The 21,458-nt window shown below is 48.4% G+C and overlaps 1 protein-coding gene across 1 annotated transcript in view; it reads right to left on the bottom strand.

The window, feature by feature from the left end:
* The window catches only part of LOC146855449 (stabilin-2-like), a 1,111,419-nt gene that overhangs the window by 413,208 nt on the left and 676,753 nt on the right, over positions 1-21,458 (bottom strand). The gene's annotated exons all lie outside the window — the stretch shown is intronic.

Genomic DNA, 21,458 nt, shown 5'->3' with positions numbered 1-21,458 from the left:
TGGCGTAGCTAGGGGGCGGCTGCCACGCGGCACTGATGGCCCATGGCGGCGGCCTTTATGATTTATTTGCGGACACTGACACAGTGTCCCTAAATAAAATATGAAGGTCGCCGTCATGGGCCATCAGTGCTGCGCAGCCGCCGCGTATGTGGGTCCCAGAGCCATCAATCTTGTAGCTACCAATGATGGCTCTGGGAATCATTTTTGGCCAGCCCCTGCGCTGAAAGTGCAGCAGTGACGTGCGCCACCACGCGCTCTCGAGTCTGGGAAGTGCAGAGAGATTTGCAGCAGAGCCAACTTGCCCTACAGTAGGGGCCCTGCCTGTGCCACCACTGTGGAGTCTACACAGGAGAGCCGGAGGCAAGAGCTGAACGGACATGTCGCACCTCACTCACAGACCTGTCCTGAACAGCCGCCCCCCCCCCGTGCTGAGGGGCCGGCCCAGGATCTAAATTGTCATGCGATGCCGCCAGGCCTGTAATATTTCCGAACATCCAGAGAGCCCGGGCCAGCCCGGTCGACACGATGCCACTGGTGGAAGGAAGGAGAGTGCTGCATCATGCACTCAAGAGACCGTGGTGAGAGGTTGAGGGTCGATCGTTACTGCTAGAGTCACGCTGCCTCAGCCTGAGGGAAGAAGAACGAATGAACACTGTAAGTTAACCAGCCACTGCCACTAGAAGATCCAACCTGTTCCAATGCCAAACGGACCTGCAGTAGTGGGTGGGCGGGTGGCACCGTGTGTGTAATTCACTGTGTGTGCGTGTAATTCACCGTGTGTGTGTGTAGTTCACCATGTGTGCAATTCACCATGGGGGTTGCAGCTCTGCAGCTAAGGGCTGTGTGCTAAAACTGTCCCGGTGGTAGGCCAGACAAGAGGTCATGACTAGAGGTACAGAAGGGACATGGCTTTATCCTGAAATGGGTCCCCCTGTGGCTCTGCCTCCTTCCTCCCATGCATCTGCTGCATCCCGCCAGTGGCCTCTGACACTATAGGAAAGGACTGGAGAGGAACCTCAGGGGTGTGAGGCATCGCCTCAAGAGAGAACACTGGCCGTGCTCTGCATAACAGCTGTGGGCTGTCTGCAACAGCTTGTCTGGGAGTTTTGGGGGGCTAGATTTCGGAAGGAATAGGTCCCGGATGACAGTCAGGGCATTCCACCTGGCATCGGTGTCCACCTCGAACAAGTCTCAGCTGACGTCAGTGATCTGTCTGAGAAGGTCGCAGCCTTGGGCTGGAGCCCGTGAATGGCTCTCTCCGTGATCTTCACTCAGAGAGTTTGCACTGATCCTTCCAGAGAAGCCCCAGTTCAATCACAACTGTGCCCACTTTATTTACCACTCTGGTGCCCTCCATCACACTAAGTACCAAATCCAGTGTCTCGGATGATGGTCCCGTCATGACCTCTCCCATCGGGAGTCCCCGATGAGGTTCCGAGGTAGCTGGGCATCAGTTGGGGCCCCCTCCATCGGGAGGGGGCTTCTCCCTGCCCTGTCTCCCCCCCCATGAGTGACAGTGGCGGTACAGCTCTGTGAGGAGGTGAGAGCTTAGGAATAATGTACAGCCATAGCTGGAGGGTCCCGGGTCCAGTTAGTTCAGTGGGAGTCCCGCCTTACCACCGACCCCCAGTCCAGGCAGTGTCCAGCAGGGGAGGTAAGAGAGGTCTCACCCCCGTGCCAGCCTCCAGGGGCCCCAAGCATGAAGCGTCATTCAGATGTGTTCACCCCCAATGCCCCTTCAAATGGGAACCCGCTGAATTGTTTTCTTTTGAATCCCAATACAAATGTATTATTAAACTAAATAATGGTGTATTATAGCAATATATGTTAACGCGATGTTTAAAAGCCCCAGGGGATTTTACGCACTTCCGTTTTTATTTTTTTTATTTTGGGATTAGTAAGTTCCTCAAGCCACCCTATGGTAACCTCCGACAGCTTACACCCATGTTACCTGTGTGTGGAGTATTGGGTGCAATGCATTGCAGGAATTAGATAAGGGAGAATGAGTCTATTGTTCGGCTGGAAGAGGGAGTTCCCGATGACAGCCACAGATGAATGAGTCCCAAACAGGACCTCAAGCCTACAATAATGAGAGCCTGCGTGACGAAGCATCGGTCAGTCGTAGCCGTCCCAGGGGCAGACACAGCATCCAACGTGTCGGGCTGCCCTGAGCAGCATGTCAATTTATTTGTCTTCATTTATATTTTTATATCGGGGCACATTTTCGCAGCAGGTCACAGAAATACAAAACTACAAACAGACATTCTTCTCTGATATATCACATTATTGTTCACACAAATTCACAGTTTTGGTTCAATATAATTAAAACCAATAGAAAGTGCCAGTAAGATATTTCACTATGCACAGCACAGTCCCCTCATTTCGATAATTCATAAGAATCCATATTTGAACATTATTTTACTAGCCTAAATAACACAATACTGCTGAAAAACTAAAATTCCTATATCCCCCATAAAGATAGAGATACATTTTCGTTGCAACCGAACCATCTCTAAAGTCCCTTCCCCTTTGTGTTAATCTGGACCTCGTCCTGCACAAACTCTCCTCTGTACATGGGGCTCCTTCCTCACCACCCTTCCTTCCTGTGCAGCTAACCAACCATAAATTGGACTCATATTTTATTAAACTTGATAGTATTTCCATTATGCGCAGCATACACACATTCCTTTTGTCTTACTTTCTTCATTTTCCCTCCGCCCTCTGTGGAGGGAACTGATTCTGATTTGCACCTTTGTAAGGAAAGTGCTCTGCCAGTAGCATTATTGAATTATAAATTAGATTTTTATGTCCCTGGATTAACATTTGTTTTTAATCAATCAATCCTTCGGGGGTTTGTATAGTGAGTCTACTCACGCGTGAGTGTCTCAACGCTTTAAGAATTTATTTATTTGATTAGATCATTCAGTACAATAAAAACACTGTACCCTAAACAGATTCAAACAGTGTAGCCATCATCTCAAGCATGTCATGAAACAACAATAATTCCATAAACGAGGAACCAGTGATTACATTGTTGCCAGTCACAATATCACAGTCAAATTAATTTAATTTTCGGAGAGCGCACAACGTTTCTATTCTAGTACTGCTGCAGCAAGCGGTGCATTCATTAGGGCTCCCATGAGGCCGAACATTGAGGAAAGCAGTGGTCGGGCTCAGGGCCGGACTGGCCGTAGCGGGCACCGGGCAATCCCCCGGTGCGCTGCACAGGTGGGGGCCGGTTTTGGGATCCTGGGGGCCGTTTTTGTTACAGGGCCGTTTTTGCAGCATAGCTGCAAAATCGGCCCTGTAACAAAATCGCCCGAAAACCGGCCCTGGCAAAGAGCTCGGCAGCACCCCCAAGCCCGGTGGTGCCGGCCGAGCACTTTGCCAGGGCCGGTTGTGGTTCCCAGTCCGGCCCTGGTCGGGCTCCCCCGCACAGGTACCGGCTGCATTCACTGGTGCACAGTCAGGAGTTGGAGGCAGCGTAGAGCATGATTGTGGGGGTTATTCCCAGCTAGCGATACAGCCAGATGCAAAGAGGGAGTCTGGCTGGGGATGGATCCTACGTTTATCTTTAGGATTATTACTGCTCAGTGTCTCGAAGTGTCTTTTTGAAATAATACAGCATAGATATCTAGACAATGTGTACCTCAGTCAGACACCGGTTCCACACACCTTAGCGAGTGTGTAGGTATAAATATCTTTTTATTTTTTCACTTCTCACGTGGCACTACCCACTTTGCCACTCACCACTGACCATTTGCCACTGACCCCAATGATGAAGCATGACACCAACCAGGTTGGTGTGTGAGGGGTCTTTTAACCATCCCAGTGGGTTCCCAAACACTGTCTCACAGTGATCGTACCACACTTACTTGGGTTCGTCAAAACATACATTATAACAGGCGATACGGACGCACCCCCTTCCTTCCCTATCTCTCATTGTTCTTTGGCATCTTATGTCATCCCACTTAGCAGCACTGCAGGTTTGTAGGGGCTGAATGTGAGAAATCAATGCTTTACTTTGTGATTTGTCTCAATATCTTAATATCTATCCCCCCAGGCACGTGCATACTTTTTAAACCAAAAAGTCAATCTGATTTTTAGAACACTTTTTTCCCCTTGTACTTCAATCCCCAATGTTCTTGCAACTTCTGACAACTTAACCCCCCATCGCGCATTCTTATGGGTCTTGTTTTTAGGTCAAGCATCACCAGCATGTGCTGTCTACAAGACTTGCTGCATTCAACAAAACCACTTTATTCCCGCCTGCTGCATACCATTCATTGACCGCCGTGTTCCAAAAGCCAATACATGAGTTCTGTTAAAGGCTAAGGAGCACCGGTCAAGTACAGTTTCCTTACACCTTCATTGTTCATCTGTTCTTTGGGGGGGCCCTTTCTTCTGCTGCCCTTTACCCCGGATTGGAACCATTGAAACGTGTTTTTTGCTTCATTATTACAATCGCATTTGCCATTGAAATGTGTGATTTTAGTTTTGACCGCGCCCCTCTAACGCAGGAGTCGCTACATTCGAACTTCCCGTCAGCTGAGGAAAGGACTGGGCGTGACGAAGGAGGTAGTTGGAGCTGGACGTACGGCTGGGCTCGGCGAGCAAGGCTGTGGCGCGCTGAGCGAGTAGGGGAGCAGGGGAGTAGGGACGCCTGTAGTTGAGAACTTGGAGGCGCACCGGTGGGAGTAGCAGTGGCAGCCGAGAGAGTTCCGGTAAGTCGGCGGAACCGGGGGTTTGGTTGGGGGGCCTCGAGGGCCTCGCTGCTGAAAGTGGGGGTGAGCTGGGCGTTTTGGCAGGCTGGTTGGTGCGAAAATCTTGCCATAACCCCCCCCCCCCCCCGGAGTCGCACGGCGTCGCGGCGTGCTTGCTTGTCGCAGCACATTTAGATCCAGCCCTGCTCCCTCACCACTCTCCAGTGCCCGCTTCCACAAGCTAGTTCCCTGTTGGCCCCCCTGCCCCCTGTTCTGCTCTTATAAAGTTGCCTCGTAAATGTGCCTTGCCTTGTTGCCTTGTTGCCTTTTTGCAAGTTTTTGCATCCGTGGTCTGTCCACTCTCCCCTGCTGTCTCCATCAATTCGCCCAGTGGCCTAGCAGCTGACGTGTGGGGGCGAGGCGACCCTGTTCAATTCTGGGGCTGCTCCTCCCGCTCTCTCCCCTCCCCCTGTGCGGCCTCCATCGCGTCCAACGCTCTCACAGCTTATTGGGCCACTGGCTGGTGAGTTCTACTGTCAGCCTCACTATCAACGTGACCCCTCTTGAGGGGAATAACACAGAGGCGAGGTCTGGCCTAGTCTCCCAGGCTTGCCTGAGCAGTGCGGTGAGTGGGCGGCCGTGGGTCAGCTGATAGGGGCTGGGGCTATATAAATGAGCGGGGGGTGCCATGAGTAAGGCTCCAATACAAGCCTGCGCAATTTCACTAAAGCGTTAAAAGCGCCAAAAAGTAAAAATTCACGCTACCTTTAACCGACTTGGCAGCCTTTGTAAAACGTAATAAATTTGCAAGACAGCACAATATATAAGCACAGGACAATAACCACAATACTCAATCACCAGACAAGCATTGCTGGAATCTTTAGAACACAAGATCTTCAGTTCTCCTACAGTTTGGCAGAGCAACTCTGGTGGACCTCCGGAGGTCCTCTGGCAGGGGCTCTGTATCAGCTGATCTCTAACAAGTATCTCAATTAACATAAGCCATGAGATCTGGGAAAGTCAGGAAAACTGCAGCGACTCCTAAAAGGAGGAAACCCAAACAGCTGTCATCTGACGAGGAGCCTGACGAAGTAAGCCATGGCGTCCTAAGGGCTTGCAAGGACTCAGTGAACGTTGTAAAACTAAAGCCTGATGGCAAGAGTAAGGATTCATCAAAGACTTCGGAAACCTTGAAGCTGTTGGACTATTTAAAAAAAATTCCACCTATGGCGAAGACTCCCTTACACTCGCAACCACTGGAGGTAATCAACCTCGGAGTATCAGACCAAAAGGCCGAAGCAAGCATGCTCCTTCCACAACCTCCTCCCCCACAACAGCCATTGAAGAATTCGACTAGTAAAAACTTAGTTCAACTCCCGGAAGTCTTTATTTTTGGATCCGCACAAAAAGCGGTAACCCCAGCTCAGTTAGAGGGGGTACTTCTAAAACAAAACGCTCAACACGATCGCTCTTCACAATCACAACCAGGACAAACTCCCTCACCAACGGTTATGTGTAAGCAAGAAGCAGGTTTGCTGCCCACTCTCTTGCTGAGCCCCCTACAAAATTCAGGCCCCCTTACAGACCATGTGCAGAACATAGAACCATCAGCTCCATTGTCAAGTCAGGATCTCGTCAAATTAAAGGAACCCATAATGGCTTCTCATAGTCACTTAATGTTCCCTCAAATCCATGCGCAAAATATCCATCTTTTCAATAAAAATCTACGACTAGCTGAATCGCCTCAAACTACCAGTAGTCCAAAGGATTATTCGGGTGCCACAAGTCCCAAACACACTGTATTCACACCAATAACAACAGTAACAATACCATTATCACATTCACCTAAAAAATCAGTTCAAGATTACCAGTTTTTAGCGGACTTGTAATTTTTTCTGAAAAACACTCAAAACTCTCCTGAACATATGCCAAATGTAAAGTCCAACTTAGAAGACTCTACAGCAATAGGTGTCTGGCCTCAACTTTTACAAACTTTCCAACAAACAGTAAATGCCTTAAACTATCATTCTGATAAACTGGATGTGCAGATAGATCTTTTGAACACTCTAGCACTATTCACAGCAGGAATTGACAATAAATTAGACAAATTGAATAATCTAATAATAGGAGCACAATCCTCTGCAAAGCTCGTTCAGGCGGTTTGCTGCTGTTCCCCAATCATAGATTCACTCTCATCGCTCCCAGCATTTCTATCTAAAGTTATAGATGAAGTTAAGCAGTTGAAGGGAGGCAACCAATTAACAACCCCTAGCCCACAACCGCAAATAATGCAAAATACGCCTCAAAAACAAGCCGATCCTTGGATTACAACAAACCAAGATACCAAGCAGAGGTAGGAAATAGTCTCCCCCCTAAAACAGATAAATGAACAGTCATCCTCTGACCGACTCCAAAGTGGACCAACGGGCCCCGACCCGACTGGAGCAATGATCAAAAATGCCCGGGTCTCAACCGGGCGTTCACTTTGTGCAGCCAAAACTGAGCAAGAGATAGCACCCAGTTCAGCAGATCAGTTATCCTTGACCTCGGCAGTGCAGCCAGCCCCCTTACCACTTTGTAGTAAGAGAGAGCGCAAACGCCAGCACAAAAATAGAAATAAAGTAAGGACTAAAACAACCGCTGCCCAGTCAAATTTTTTCCCAGTCTTTGAAATAGCTCCTAATAAAAAAGCTTTCAGCGGAACTGACGCAACATCATCGTCAGCAAATCCAAGCACAACGGATAAGAAAAGGGACCTATCTGAAACCGCTATCCAATGGTCTCTGGGCAGAAATCAAGACTCAACCAAGTCCGCCACAGGAACAGCGACTGAGGATTTAAGCTCTATTAAAGAAAAACTAAGAGTGAAAATTAATGAACCAAGCTTATTAGAGTCCTTACCCGTGGGAATAACAATAGAAGACCCTAGTATAGCTAAAGCAAAATCAAGGGCGAAAAGTAATGAACCAAGCTTGTCAGAAGCTACAGCGATTGTAATTAACTCCAATTCAGTGCCTTCTTCAACTCCACCCCGGTCAAACAAGTTAACGACTAATCCACATTTAATAAAAACAATCTACAATCATAAAACACTTTTGCCTATTAATAGTCAGACTTTGAGGAAGGCCTCCAATTACCAGCCTGAACAGGAGCAAGAGCCCGATGCAGGCCCGTCACTCAATAAAACTAATAAACCAATTCAAAGCCCATGTAGTAAAAATGTCAAAAGGGACTTAAAACTATTACATATCATACTAGCTCCTGACTATAAATCAAAAGGCCGGCATGACATTCTCAATGGATCTAATATAATCAAACTAGTAGATGGCACCCCGGGGTTTGCAGGCCTTGTAACGGATGACATCGAATCCATCGAATTCCTCCCACCAAGAGGCACACAACCATCTGAGGTAACATTAGTAACATTCAAGTCAGCCTATTGGGCAGGGGTTTTTTTGGATCACAAGGCTACCCTGCGGGACTGGGGCATCCGAGTTTATCCATATTCCACTCCAGGGTACCCCCCAACACTACTAAATCAGCAAACACCACCTAAAAAAAACGGATCTCCTTGATCTGTGTCTTACTCCAGACCAGACTCAATTTTAAAAAACGCGGCTGGCCCTAAAATATGTAACAACCAGTCTTCAAATGTGGTAACTAATGTTGATTTAGATCAAGGTTGGAGTTGGCTCCCAGCAATCTTATCAACAAAAAGATCAGAATGACCATGTAGGACTTGGCCCTTTTTCCCTCATTTGTTTTCATTATTCATATTGATGCAGATTCAGGGAGCCATTTTAATTACCCCTGAAAACTTCTGCCTGAGGGCCTGAAGCACAAAATGGTGGCCACCTGTGACATCACCAGCATCCACTGGAACCTACCAGCACCTTCCAGAACGTTCCAGGAGATTCCAGGACTCTGTGACAGTTGGAGACCGTTTAGAATGTTGGGAGGATAAGAGAGGCAGTTGGCAGTTGGAGCTGGCAGTTGGCACCTGACTGGTGAAGAGAGAGGAGCACAACAGTGAAGGAGGAAGGAGTGAAGCAGCAGGGGTGGAAACTTGTGCCTGGAGTGGGGTCCATAAACCCACCCTTGATACTTGTCCCTACTGATGGATCCCAGCCTATAGCCCTGTGTGGGAAGAAGACAGAAGAAACTTATCCTAAGGACCTGGACAGCAGGAACAGGCCTTAGAACCAAGAAAGCAGCAAGATCCTGACCTGGAAACTGGTTTCCCTGGAGTCCGGCGTCGAGTAGCCTGAGACCTGGAGCCCGAGGTGGAGAAGCGGCGCTGACTGAAGTAGCAGACGTCGTACCCGGAGCCGCCTGAGGTCGTGAGAGGGCGCCGACGGAGGTCGTGAGGAATACCAGAGGTCGAGGAGGGAGTGAACCGAGGTCGAGCGAGCGGCGTCATCGGAGGAGTGAAGTCCGCCCTCCGGAGTCGTCGGAGACCGAGGTAGAGGAGCACCGGAGGTCGGGAGTGAGGATCGCACTCCGGAGTCGCCCGGAGCCTGTGAGGAGGAGCACCGGAGGTCGGGGGTGAGGATCGCACCCCGGAGTCGCCGGAAGTCGACATCGAGGCCAGGCCGGCCGACGTCATCGGAGCCGAGAGCGCCATCGGACCGGAGCCGCCCGAAGTCGACATCGTGAAGAGACTGCCCGACGCCGTCGAATCGGAGGTCGAGATCGAACCGAGGCCACCGACATCGGACCGGAACCGCCTGCCGGCGTCGTCAAAGAACTGACATTGTGCCGAGGCCGCCGAGACCGAACCGGAACCGCCTCACGGCGTCGACACGACTCCAGCGGCGTCGGAACATCAGAAAAAGGGCAGTAAGTGGAGTAGAGGGCGCCTAAGGCCCTGTGGAGACCTGAGAGACTGCTCTAAGGGGCTAGGGAGGTGCTGAAACCCACCTGACTGTGCCTGGGGTGAACTGGGACTAACCTAGAGAGGTTGTGTGGAGAGAGAAAGCCAGGGCACTGGTATACCCCCCTTGGATCTACCTCAGATTAGGCCTCAGCCTTGTCCCAGCCAGGGAGTAGCCCCCCTCAAGCCTTCCACAACCCTACAAGCTGTGCCTGGGCCATATCAGCCCTTAAGAATTGAAGTGTCATCTGATTAGATGAGGGTTGCTGTATACTTTTAATTATTTATTGGGGATACTGTATTTATTGAGTTTTTACCTATTTATTGCTGCACTATATTTATAGGTCCACAGGACTTGTTGGTGTACAATATTTATTGGTACAGTATTTATTGCCTCAAAGTATTTAATTGTCTGTATATATTGCACTTGTATTTATGCCCTGTTATTTATGATCACCCCTATTTATTTCATCAAACAGCCAATATTTATTTGACCTGCACTATTTGAAACTTGTATATTGTGATTGACCTATTTATTTTTCCAATCAGCAACTAAGAGAAAAAGATAAAGAAAGAATATTTTCATAATTTTTACGGTGTAGAGTCGTTTTTGGAACGGATGCACGCATGGTTCTTGTATGGGTATATTGTATGCTTAGCACTGCGCCTGTTTCCTGACCACTCGAGCCAAGCTACCACAGTGTGTTCGGGGAGTCCACCACCACCCTGCGGAGTGGGAGTGGGCGTTTCCAACATAAATTGGTGTTCAGTGGTGGGATAGAGCTGTGCCTACATATACTCAACAATAACTGTGGGTAGTCCATAGGCCTACACCGGGAGTTTTCTCACAGCGGCCTTCCTAATTGTGGGTTTTTGTTTTTTCCAAATTTACTCTGGTGGTGGGAGGAGGTATTACTAAAGGTACCACCCTACATTGTTACTGCACAAAACCTGTCCTCTAACCTGAGTGGGCAAGATGGAGTTTGTACTAGAGAATCTAGAAACGTACACTGTGGCCCAAGTCAGGAAGTTAACAGACCGGAGGGAGGAAAGACAGCTCACATGGGACTTAGCAAGGCTGGAGAAAGAGATGGAGGAGAAAAGGATGGCGCACGAGCTTTGGATGAAGGAGATGAAGCTGCGTGCCCTCCAGATGAGTGTGTCCAGCGAGGACACTGGTGGCAGCATACCAGAAGCTTCACAGGAGCTAGAAGTATATTTACCCCAGGAAGACATCACCAGGGTGTCTGAGGAGGCATTGGGGTGTGAACCTGAAGGGGGTAGTGCAGGGATCTTCCAACCCAGCGAGGTGAGAGAAGTGGCAGATAGCCCAGCTAGGTCCCAGGGAGAGAGGGTTGTAGGGCCTCACGACCTATCTGTAGGAAGGCGTGAGACGGGGAGGTGTCCCGAGGTGCCCCAACCGAAGTCTCAGGGCCTGGAGAGTTCCGCAAGGGAGCCCCAGGTTGGGAGCCTAGGCTGTCCCGAAGTGCCATCCAGTGCAGGGGAGCCCCTAGTGTCAGGAGGACCCAGGGCGACTGTAACCAGCGCGCCTGAGGTTCTGGGGTTGGCTCAGTTTCAGGGTTTAGGTCCTGGGCTGGGATGCCAGGCTCAGGGGTTGCCTGACCTGGCGGGTGGGGCCTCGGTTAACCGGGTCCCCCCGAAATTGACGTCCAGGGGTACTTTTCCCGGTAGGAGGGTGCTGAAATCTGGAAGGGGGTGCAGAGGGAGGAAGGTCTCGCCTCGGGCACCGACTCAGCCTAAGGGTTTAGACCCTAGGTTGAAGGATCAGTTGAGGGGTCAAGGCCCTAGACTGAGGAGGAAGTGTTGGTCTGAGGGTGCCTCGCAGGGTAGGGTGAGGAATCCCAGAAGGAGAGTTAGGGGGAGGAGAGCCTCGCCCCTGAAGGCTGGTCAGCCTAAGGGTGTGAACCCCAGGAGGAAGGACCAGAGGCAGTTTAGGACTGCAAGGAGGAGGACCGGAGTGGTCAACGGGCCCTACAGGCCTGGGGCTACTGCCCCCCACTCCGCGAGATCACCCGGGCCAGAGACATCTGGATGGCCCAGGGGCCGATCCTGGCCACAACTAGCTAGGGAGCCCCCGTGGGGTGGTTTTGTTGGTCCAGGGAGGTTTGTTAGGGAACCATTGGGTTCCAGAGCGGAGGAGAACTTGCGGGTGCTCCTGCCGTTGCGGGCCTGCGTCCACCTTTTCTCGCCCCAAGCAGGGAAGACCATCAAGGCATTGATCGGTCTACCCTGGCTTTTGGCTGGAAGGGGGTTGTGTAGGACTTGGCCCTTTTTCCCTCATTTGTTTTCATTATTCATATTGATGCAGATTCAGGGAGCCATTTTAATTACCCCTGAAAACTTCTGCCTGAGGGCCTGAAGCACAAAATGGTGGCCACCTGTGACATCACCAGCATCCACTGGAACCTACCAGCACCTTCCAGAACGTTCCAGGAGATTCCAGGACTCTGTGACAGTTGGAGACCGTTTAGAATGTTGGGAGGATAAGAGAGGCAGTTGGCAGTTGGAGCTGGCAGTTGGCACCTGACTGGTGAAGAGAGAGGAGCACAACAGTGAAGGAGGAAGGAGTGAAGCAGCAGGGGTGGAAACTTGTGCCTGGAGTGGGGTCCATAAACCCACCCTTGATACTTGTCCCTACTGATGGATCCCAGCCTATAGCCCTGTGTGGGAAGAAGACAGAAGAAACTTATCCTAAGGACCTGGACAGCAGGAACAGGCCTTAGAACCAAGAAAGCAGCAAGATCCTGACCTGGAAACTGGTTTCCCTGGAGTCCGGCGTCGAGTAGCCTGAGACCTGGAGCCCGAGGTGGAGAAGCGGCGCTGACTGAAGTAGCAGACGTCGTACCCGGAGCCGCCTGAGGTCGTGAGAGGGCGCCGACGGAGGTCGTGAGGAATACCAGAGGTCGAGGAGGGAGTGAACCGAGGTCGAGCGAGCGGCGTCATCGGAGGAGTGAAGTCCGCCCTCCGGAGTCGTCGGAGACCGAGGTAGAGGAGCACCGGAGGTCGGGAGTGAGGATCGCACTCCGGAGTCGCCCGGAGCCTGTGAGGAGGAGCACCGGAGGTCGGGGGTGAGGATCGCACCCCGGAGTCGCCGGAAGTCGACATCGAGGCCAGGCCGGCCGACGTCATCGGAGCCGAGAGCGCCATCGGACCGGAGCCGCCCGAAGTCGACATCGTGAAGAGACTGCCCGACGCCGTCGAATCGGAGGTCGAGATCGAACCGAGGCCACCGACATCGGACCGGAACCGCCTGCCGGCGTCGTCAAAGAACTGACATTGTGCCGAGGCCGCCGAGACCGAACCGGAACCGCCTCACGGCGTCGACACGACTCCAGCGGCGTCGGAACATCAGAAAAAGGGCAGTAAGTGGAGTAGAGGGCGCCTAAGGCCCTGTGGAGACCTGAGAGACTGCTCTAAGGGGCTAGGGAGGTGCTGAAACCCACCTGACTGTGCCTGGGGTGAACTGGGACTAACCTAGAGAGGTTGTGTGGAGAGAGAAAGCCAGGGCACTGGTATACCCCCCTTGGATCTACCTCAGATTAGGCCTCAGCCTTGTCCCAGCCAGGGAGTAGCCCCCCTCAAGCCTTCCACAACCCTACAAGCTGTGCCTGGGCCATATCAGCCCTTAAGAATTGAAGTGTCATCTGATTAGATGAGGGTTGCTGTATACTTTTAATTATTTATTGGGGATACTGTATTTATTGAGTTTTTACCTATTTATTGCTGCACTATATTTATAGGTCCACAGGACTTGTTGGTGTACAATATTTATTGGTACAGTATTTATTGCCTCAAAGTATTTAATTGTCTGTATATATTGCACTTGTATTTATGCCCTGTTATTTATGATCACCCCTATTTATTTCATCAAACAGCCAATATTTATTTGACCTGCACTATTTGAAACTTGTATATTGTGATTGACCTATTTATTTTTCCAATCAGCAACTAAGAGAAAAAGATAAAGAAAGAATATTTTCATAATTTTTACGGTGTAGAGTCGTTTTTGGAACGGATGCACGCATGGTTCTTGTATGGGTATATTGTATGCTTAGCACTGCGCCTGTTTCCTGACCACTCGAGCCAAGCTACCACAGTGTGTTCGGGGAGTCCACCACCACCCTGCGGAGTGGGAGTGGGCGTTTCCAACAGACCACAAGGTACAGAGTCTACGGGTGATACTATCAAATCTCTGGAAAATACAAGACCTCAAGCATCTGTATTACCAACGGGGCACAACCCGCAAGCAGCCTCCACATTCTTAATTTGCTCCTGGAACATCAGCGGACTTCAACAGAAAATTACAAACTCAGATTTTCAATCTTTTATTTGTAAACATGCTGTAATAGCCCTACAGGAAACTTGGGCTTCACAAGGCTGCCCTGTCATTGGCTATATTGATCTATGGAAACCAGCACTGAGGGACAGCCGGTTTGGTCACTCAAAAGGCGGCATGTCAATTTATATATCAATTAACTTAAAAGGTCCAATAACACAACTAAAACTGGAGGAAGATTGGCTGTTGGGTGTCAAAATCAACGCATGGCGGGAACATCGTTCACTCATCTTCTTAAATGTATATATCAATCCAAACACACGAACAAAAAAAGCACACTTGGCACGATTAACAGAAATCATGAGCGACTTAGCCGTGGAGTACTCTGACTCAGACTATATTGTTACTGGGGATTTTAATACCAATTTATTCCAGGGGCTAACAGAATCTGAAGGGCCCTTTTCATTCTCCTTGAATGAGGCAGAGTTACAATCTAAACCGGTAAATCAAGCCTATTGTGGCCTGGGTCACCTTTGCGTGATGCGCTTTTACAGCGCAGGTTATCTGGTTATAAATGGAAGGTCGGAAGGCGACATCCCTCCTAATTGGACTTGGACAAATGGAAAGAAACTATCCTATCTGGACTACTCCATTTGTAACTCAGCTTTGCTCCAATGTCTGGTTAGCTTTCGTATTCTCCCGCGAACAGAAAGTGATCATCGGCCTCAGGTCATAGCTTTCACAACAAATCCAGGGAAGCACAAATCCGCCCCCTTAACAAGCAGGGGAATATATTCCGAAAACCTCAAGCGCCTCAGATGGAGTGAAGACATCGGCCCAAAGGTCCTATTAGCAAGCATGGAGCTTATAAGAGGTGGAATTGATAACGAAACATCTCCGATAGCGACATGGTCGATGCTCTGCCTCCATCTGATTAATCTTTCTCCAAAAAAACAGCATTCCCCAAGGAGATCTTCTACGTGCCAGTTTGCACTTTCACAACAATCGAAGTTACTTAAGAACGCCAGAAACAAAGCCCTACGTCTACTGGTAAAAGCTCCAGGGAATAGCGAATGCTTAAAACAGTATCAAGCGGCCCAAAAGTCACTCAGGCAGGAGATCACTAAAGATAAACGAACACATGATAATCAATTCTGGTGTAAATTAGTGTATGAGAGCAAGAGCCGAAATTCACGAACATTCTTGGCCCTAATCAATCAGTCCTACTCGAGCACATTGAGCTTTGGATCTGCTAACATCCAAGAATCAGACTGGGCTACCTTCCTCATCGACCATTTTAGATCTCCAGAATTTCTAGGCGATACAGGAACCAGCCTCGCAAGAATGAAAGCAACAGACTTTAATAATAGGCAGAGCAAGCTCACAGAGTGCTCACATATTGACATCGAGGACCTTCAGATGTCTCAAGAAAGGGTTGCTACTGCTGTGTCAAAAGCCAGATCAGATGGAGCTCCAGGCCCAAATGGCCTGCCACAGAATCTGTTTAAATATGACGTGGCCTTCTGGTCAGGTCCACTGACAAACCTTTTCAACTTTGCTCTGAGAACTGCAACAATCCCAGACTCATGGCGGGGTGCAATAATTCATCCTATTTATAAATCAGGCTCTCGGGCTTCCCCCAATAATTATAGACTTATTGCACTGCTGGACATTGAGGCAAAGCACTATGCGGGTCTCCTGTTGGAGGAGTTGAGGCTATGGGTAAAGGTCCATAATCTGATCCCAATAAATCAAACCGGCTTTACTGTCAAGTCTGGGACAATGACCAACTTATTAGCACTGTCAACTATAGTCGACAAAGCTCTGTCCACATCTAGATCAGTGTTCTGTTGCTTTGTTGACTTTAAAGCAGCATTTGACAGGGTTCCGAGGGCTGCTTTATGGGAAAAGCTGAGGAAATGGGGGATCCCGGACAAACTTTTGGAGGCAATAATACAACTTCACTCCAACACTTGGGTCAGGGTGAAGTTGGGGTCCGGCACGCACCTCTCGCGGAAAATCTCGACATCAAGAGGCGTGAAGCAGGGATGCGTGCTGGCCCCCATGCTTTTTAATCTGTTTATAGCAGATTTGTCAACCTTACTGGACGACACTAACAGCCACCCACCAAAGGTAGGAGGCACGACATTAAGTAATCTCCTATACGCCGACGACCTGGTCCTTTTTAGTCTTACTAGGGTTGGGCTGCAAAGACTTCTGGATAAATTGTACATTTACACGACAATTAACCTATTAGAGGTTAACCTAAAGAAAAAACAGGTTGTCCCATTTGGTCGGAAACGGCACATTGTTGGTGGATGGGTATAGAACAACATAAGCCTTGCTGTAGGACACTCGTATAAGTACCTAGGTGTCCATTTGGACTCTAGGGGTAATCTTATTAAACATCGGAACGAGATTACAGTTAAAGCTATGACCCTTGCGGTGTCATTAGCAAAGCTCTCGAAAAATATCTCTGGCCCAACTCTCTTACCACTTCTAGAAGTCATGAGAGCGAAAATTGGCCCGACCTTAGCATACGGCATAGAGATATTTAGAGGCAAGCTGAATACCGCCTTAAACCAACACACAACAAAAATCTACAAAAAGGTACTCCATCTGCCAAACTCCACATCGCCAGCTCAGGTAAGATTAGAGCTGGGGATACTGAATTATGATATCTCCAATATGGGTACATACTTAAATCTCTGTCACAAACTGAGGCAAGCGGATTCAGGAACATTAGAATCCTTAGTCTGGATGAAAATTACCCAGAAAAACCCTGGAGGCACGTTTGGCTGCCTGTTCAAGGACTATATCCTTCAATTGTCGGTGAGTGATCTATGGGCCCTTAACCCCAGCAGGGCAGTATTTAAAATCGCCATTAAAAAATGTGTGAGAATGAGTTCTCTTATAATGGATAAGGCACTATTCACCAAACGCAGTCATGCTTGGGCCCTCGTAAATTCATACAGACGGTTAGCCCCTGCTACTTACCTGTCCTACACATATTCACTGTATTTAAAACGCAGTTTTATGATAATTAGAATGGGTGATTGGCGCTTCCTACAATATTTGCCCCCTTGGCGACGCATGGCTGAAAACGTAATCTGTAGAGGGTGCGGCAAGACTGCCAAAACTCTGCTACATGTAGTTTGTCTCTGCCCAGCTTTTAACTCTCAACGCAGGTTCAAACTCAAAGTAGGCTGGAATAGGCTGGGTGTCCGGACATGCAGGCAAGCCATTATTGAGGCCCTGAACCCCGACAACACTGATTTAAACTTGGGGTTAACAACTTTTATCCAGCAAGCATATCGTAATTTTATGTAAAATAGGCCGTGCTAACAAAAACTTTATGGAAAATGAAATGAAAATAATATTATGCTTTGCAATCTAATAGGTCAATACTTGTTTTAATCTGTATGTTGTATTTTTATAGTCATCGTAACAAGCAATGTCTGAATAGTTTTTTTACATTAATTTTTAAACGCTTGCTATTATGTAACTGTCATTGACTCAGGCGGTTTAGGATTTAGAAAATTTCTGCTGCTCGTTTTCATCATTTTAAATCAGTTGGTTTTTAATGTGAAATTTTGTAATTTCTTTTAAAGATATCTGTGTTATATCTAAATAAAGATTAAGTATTATAAACGTGTCTTTTGCTTCATTATTACAATCGCATCTGTTGTGTGTAGTAAAAAAGGCGCAGTGACTGCCAGCCTTGCTTCTCGTGAGCAATGACTATAAGTACAAAGTGCGTATTTACGCACCGCTTGCAGGTTTTCAAAACACATAAATAAAAGGCATTGCCATTTTGCACATGCCTTAAAATGCCTGTGACCGCAATTCAAGTTGCAAAGCACTGAAAGATTACCACCACTCAAGTTGTGGTGATAACCAATTTGCCAAGATGTTCACTTAAAACAGGTTCCACTTATTGAAGGCTAACGGTCAGTATATGGAGTTGAGGTGCAGACAAGGGTCCAGGGGACCAGAGCATACTCCTCCAAAGTAATTTCATATATTAAAATTATTTGTTTTAATGCAGCATGCGTCCCTTTAAGGGACAAGGCTGATTAATAAACAAGCATTTGCAATGCAATAGGTCTCACATTTGCAAGAGTTTGAGCTATTAGCATTGTAAATTACAATGTGTTTTACCCATGTGTTTTGGTTTGGAGTGGAGTTGAAGTATGTCGTCTGGAGTGGAATTATGTGGGTTGTTTAGGAATTGTTAGTTGTGGAATTATGTGGGGGGTGGAATTTTCTGTTGTGGAGTATATTTGTGTAGTGGAATTATGTGGCATGGTGAATAGATAGGGGTGAGAGTTGTATAGAATAGATAGAAAGGAAGATGGAGAAAAAAAATGGAGAACACAATAGCCACTATTTAGAACTAGGTGCCTAGTGCTTGGCTACTATTTGCGTAGCAAACATACTCAGCATACCATAGATAGGACTTCTTAGGAGAAGAACACAGGTTTCACTCCAAAAAACCTTTGGGTTGCGGTCAGTGGGTTTGCCCACAAAACAGAAAAAGTGATGATGTTAACTACCTTTCAGACCCCGATCTTTCATTGTTGCCTGCCCGGGTTGAAGCTCTCCTAAGCTAGACATAAAAAGAAGATAGATTGTGTTTTTGGCAGAGAGTAGTGGAGAAAAGGGGAAAACTAGGTAGAAACTGTTTCTGCACAGGTAAGGAAATAAAAGAGGAGAGCAGTCAAGAGAAAGAGAGCTAGGACTGAGAGAGTAAAAGAGAAGCAGAGAAGGGACAGTAGGGAGGTTAGAAACAGAAAATAAATAGCAAAGGAAGATGAGGGTGAGAACAAACAGGAAATGAGAGCTCGGGAGAGAAAAATTATTTACACAGTGGAGAGAGAAAATAAAGGGAACCAGAGTGAGAAAGAGTAGTAGAGAAGAAAGGGATAACAGACAACAGAAGAGCGCATGTAGAGAAGGAGCAAGAGGAAAAAAGTGAGAGATTTTGTGTGAATGTGAGGAAAGTGACAAATAAGACAGATGAAGAAAGGGAGTGCAAACCTGAATGGGATAGGGAGAGCTGGGTAATCAAAGAGTGTGGGTGATAGTGTGTGAGAGAAAGGAAAATGCAGAAGGAGAGAGCGATAAAAATGAAGAAGTGGAGAAATCCCAGAGAAATGGAACGAGAGGCAGATTCAGAGGGAAAGGGGGTTCATAGTGGCAGGGAGAAGCAGAGGGGAGTGTGTGTGAAACAAAGAGAACAGTAGAGAGGGTAGTTGTGTACACAGTAATTGAATAATATGGGAGGGACACACAGAGGGAGGGGAGAGACTGTTGAAGGGGTGTTTAAAGCACATTCGTTTTTGACCATTGTTACTAGATGCTAAGAAATGCACACATTATCTATGTAGGAGCTTAGGAATAAACTGTAAAACCCCTAGCAAAGGGGTATTAAAAATCCTATAATGTTGAATGTGCAATGTGGTCCGTGACTTGCTGTTTTCCCATATCAGACTGTTGAAAGGCATTGCTCTAAAGGGGCGTGCTTAACCAAGTGGAATAACAGCAGGCACTTCCAAAAGGAGGGATAAATGTGCCACAAATAGGTGGTGCTAAATTACAAACAGACAAATTGCCTGTCCATTGGGGCAGGGGCAGGGTCGGACTGGGAACCAAAACTGGCCCTGGCAAAGTGCTCGGCCGGTTGGGGGTGCGGCTGAGCTGTTTGCCAGGGCAGGTTTTGGACGTTCGTGTTATAGGGGGCCGATATTGCAGCTATGCTGCAAAAACGGCCCTGTACCAAAAACCCCCCCCAGGGGCCCAAAACTGGCCCCCACCCTGGCAGCCCACCGGGGAAATGCACAGTGCCCGCTACAGCCAATCCGGCCCTGGGCAGGAGCCGCTCTAATCTCAAAATAATTTTTTTCCAAAAACTCCTTGCACTGGTCCAAAGCACATCACTTGCACATCAACCTTCTTCTCAGAGAGTTTGTCTAAATGCACAGTTGTGTTTAGAACACAGTTGTGCAGAATTGGACGTAGCGCATCCCACCCCTAGCAAGTACTGAGTGTAACACAGAGCTTGTTTAATGAAATCACCAGTGGTGTCAGGTCAGCGTGGGTGTTATTGGGGTGGAAACACCACAAGGATGTTGTGTAGTGGTACCAGAGAGCAGTGGCCTGCAACTCTCAGTGAGCTATGGTGCTTAGGGATGTGGGACTCGAGCTAGTTCAAAGGTGTGAAGAGGGGGTGACTCCAGTGGTGTGTACCACCAGTTAATTCAGGGACTTGGACTGGGGTGTTGAGAGTTGGGTAAGGGTAGCTCAGTGATGAGCAATGTCCTTACCTGAAGCCAGGGAGACCAAGGCCAGCAGCAGCCCGCAGTATGCTACCATTGTGCTCTGCCCACCTCTTCAGACCAGTGTGAGCGTGTGAAGGCTGGAGATTGCAACATGAATTTAAAGTCGTCTTCATCAAGGAGAAAGAAGGGCACGCGTCGTGGGTGCTGCGCCATCGTGCATCTCAAGTCTGGCCTGCAGCAGCCGCTGCTATTCCAGGAGCAGAGCCATGCAGAGTTCTGACAATGCACCTCTAGCCTAACCAGCAACACTGCCCGCTAATCCATTAGAGAAACAAGAAGGGTCACTATTGCCGAAGCTGATGCCCCCCTCCCCCCGAGTGCTTTATGGGGGCAGCCATTATTTGTAGTGGAAGCACACATAGCATGCTGGAAATTCAACAAGAAGTGGCCGCCATTGCTGAAGCTGGCATCGCAAGTGCTTTATGTTTTGTTGCTAAAGTATGGCATGCTATGCTCACCAGGGCATACCATGTGCATGAGTGGAGTGATGGGCTGTGCAAAACTAAAGAAAGGCATGTGGTTGCTTAAAGGTAAAGCAACTTATGCAAAATGGAGATCTCACAAAATAAGGCTGCTCCTTGTGCCCCTCATTTTCCAGAAACACAACACCCTAAATTATAACCAGATATTCCAAAGTTATCACAAGCAAGACATTTCCCACTAGATTGCCTTGCAATTACCATCCAGACTCACAACTGCCTTGCGCCAAATCCTACCAGGAAAGCAAGCAACAATAAAAATAAAAGGACCAGCTCCAAACATGAACCTCGTGCTTAACTGTGCCCCAAGCAACCCACCCAGCCAGGGGATCCCTATTACAACAGCAAGAGCCTGAATGCTACTTGCCGGGATATTAGAATCAATTTATGGAGAAGCGTTTGCCAGGACTCGAGACGGCACACTGAGTGAAGTGCGCCCCGGGTACTGCTTTCTTGCCTCTACCTGACCATGGCAACTGCAGCAAAAGAAGCCTCTCGGTGGGCTGCCCTGACCTTGTGTCCGCACCACCGCTCACATGGTTCTCACAGTGACTGAATACCGTGTCGTACTTGTAGTTGTTGCAGTCTCTGCAACTTCTGCACATGCAGTGGTGACATGCCCTTCCCAGGACATGAGAGAGCTGCAGCTGTTACAACACATGCAGATTGTTCTTGCTGATCTGATCCACTGCGATGAAAGCGCTGCAGATGGCAGTGAAGTAGGGGGGGAGCATGTTTCAAAGACAAAGCACAGCATCCATTTTG

The sequence above is a fragment of the Triturus cristatus genome, chromosome 4_1 (genome assembly GCF_964204655.1).
Source record: "Triturus cristatus chromosome 4_1, aTriCri1.1, whole genome shotgun sequence".
NCBI classification, from domain to species: Eukaryota; Metazoa; Chordata; class Amphibia; order Caudata; family Salamandridae; genus Triturus; species Triturus cristatus.
The sequence above is the reverse complement of the archived record's forward strand: the minus strand, read 5'-3'. Positions and strand labels throughout refer to the sequence as shown.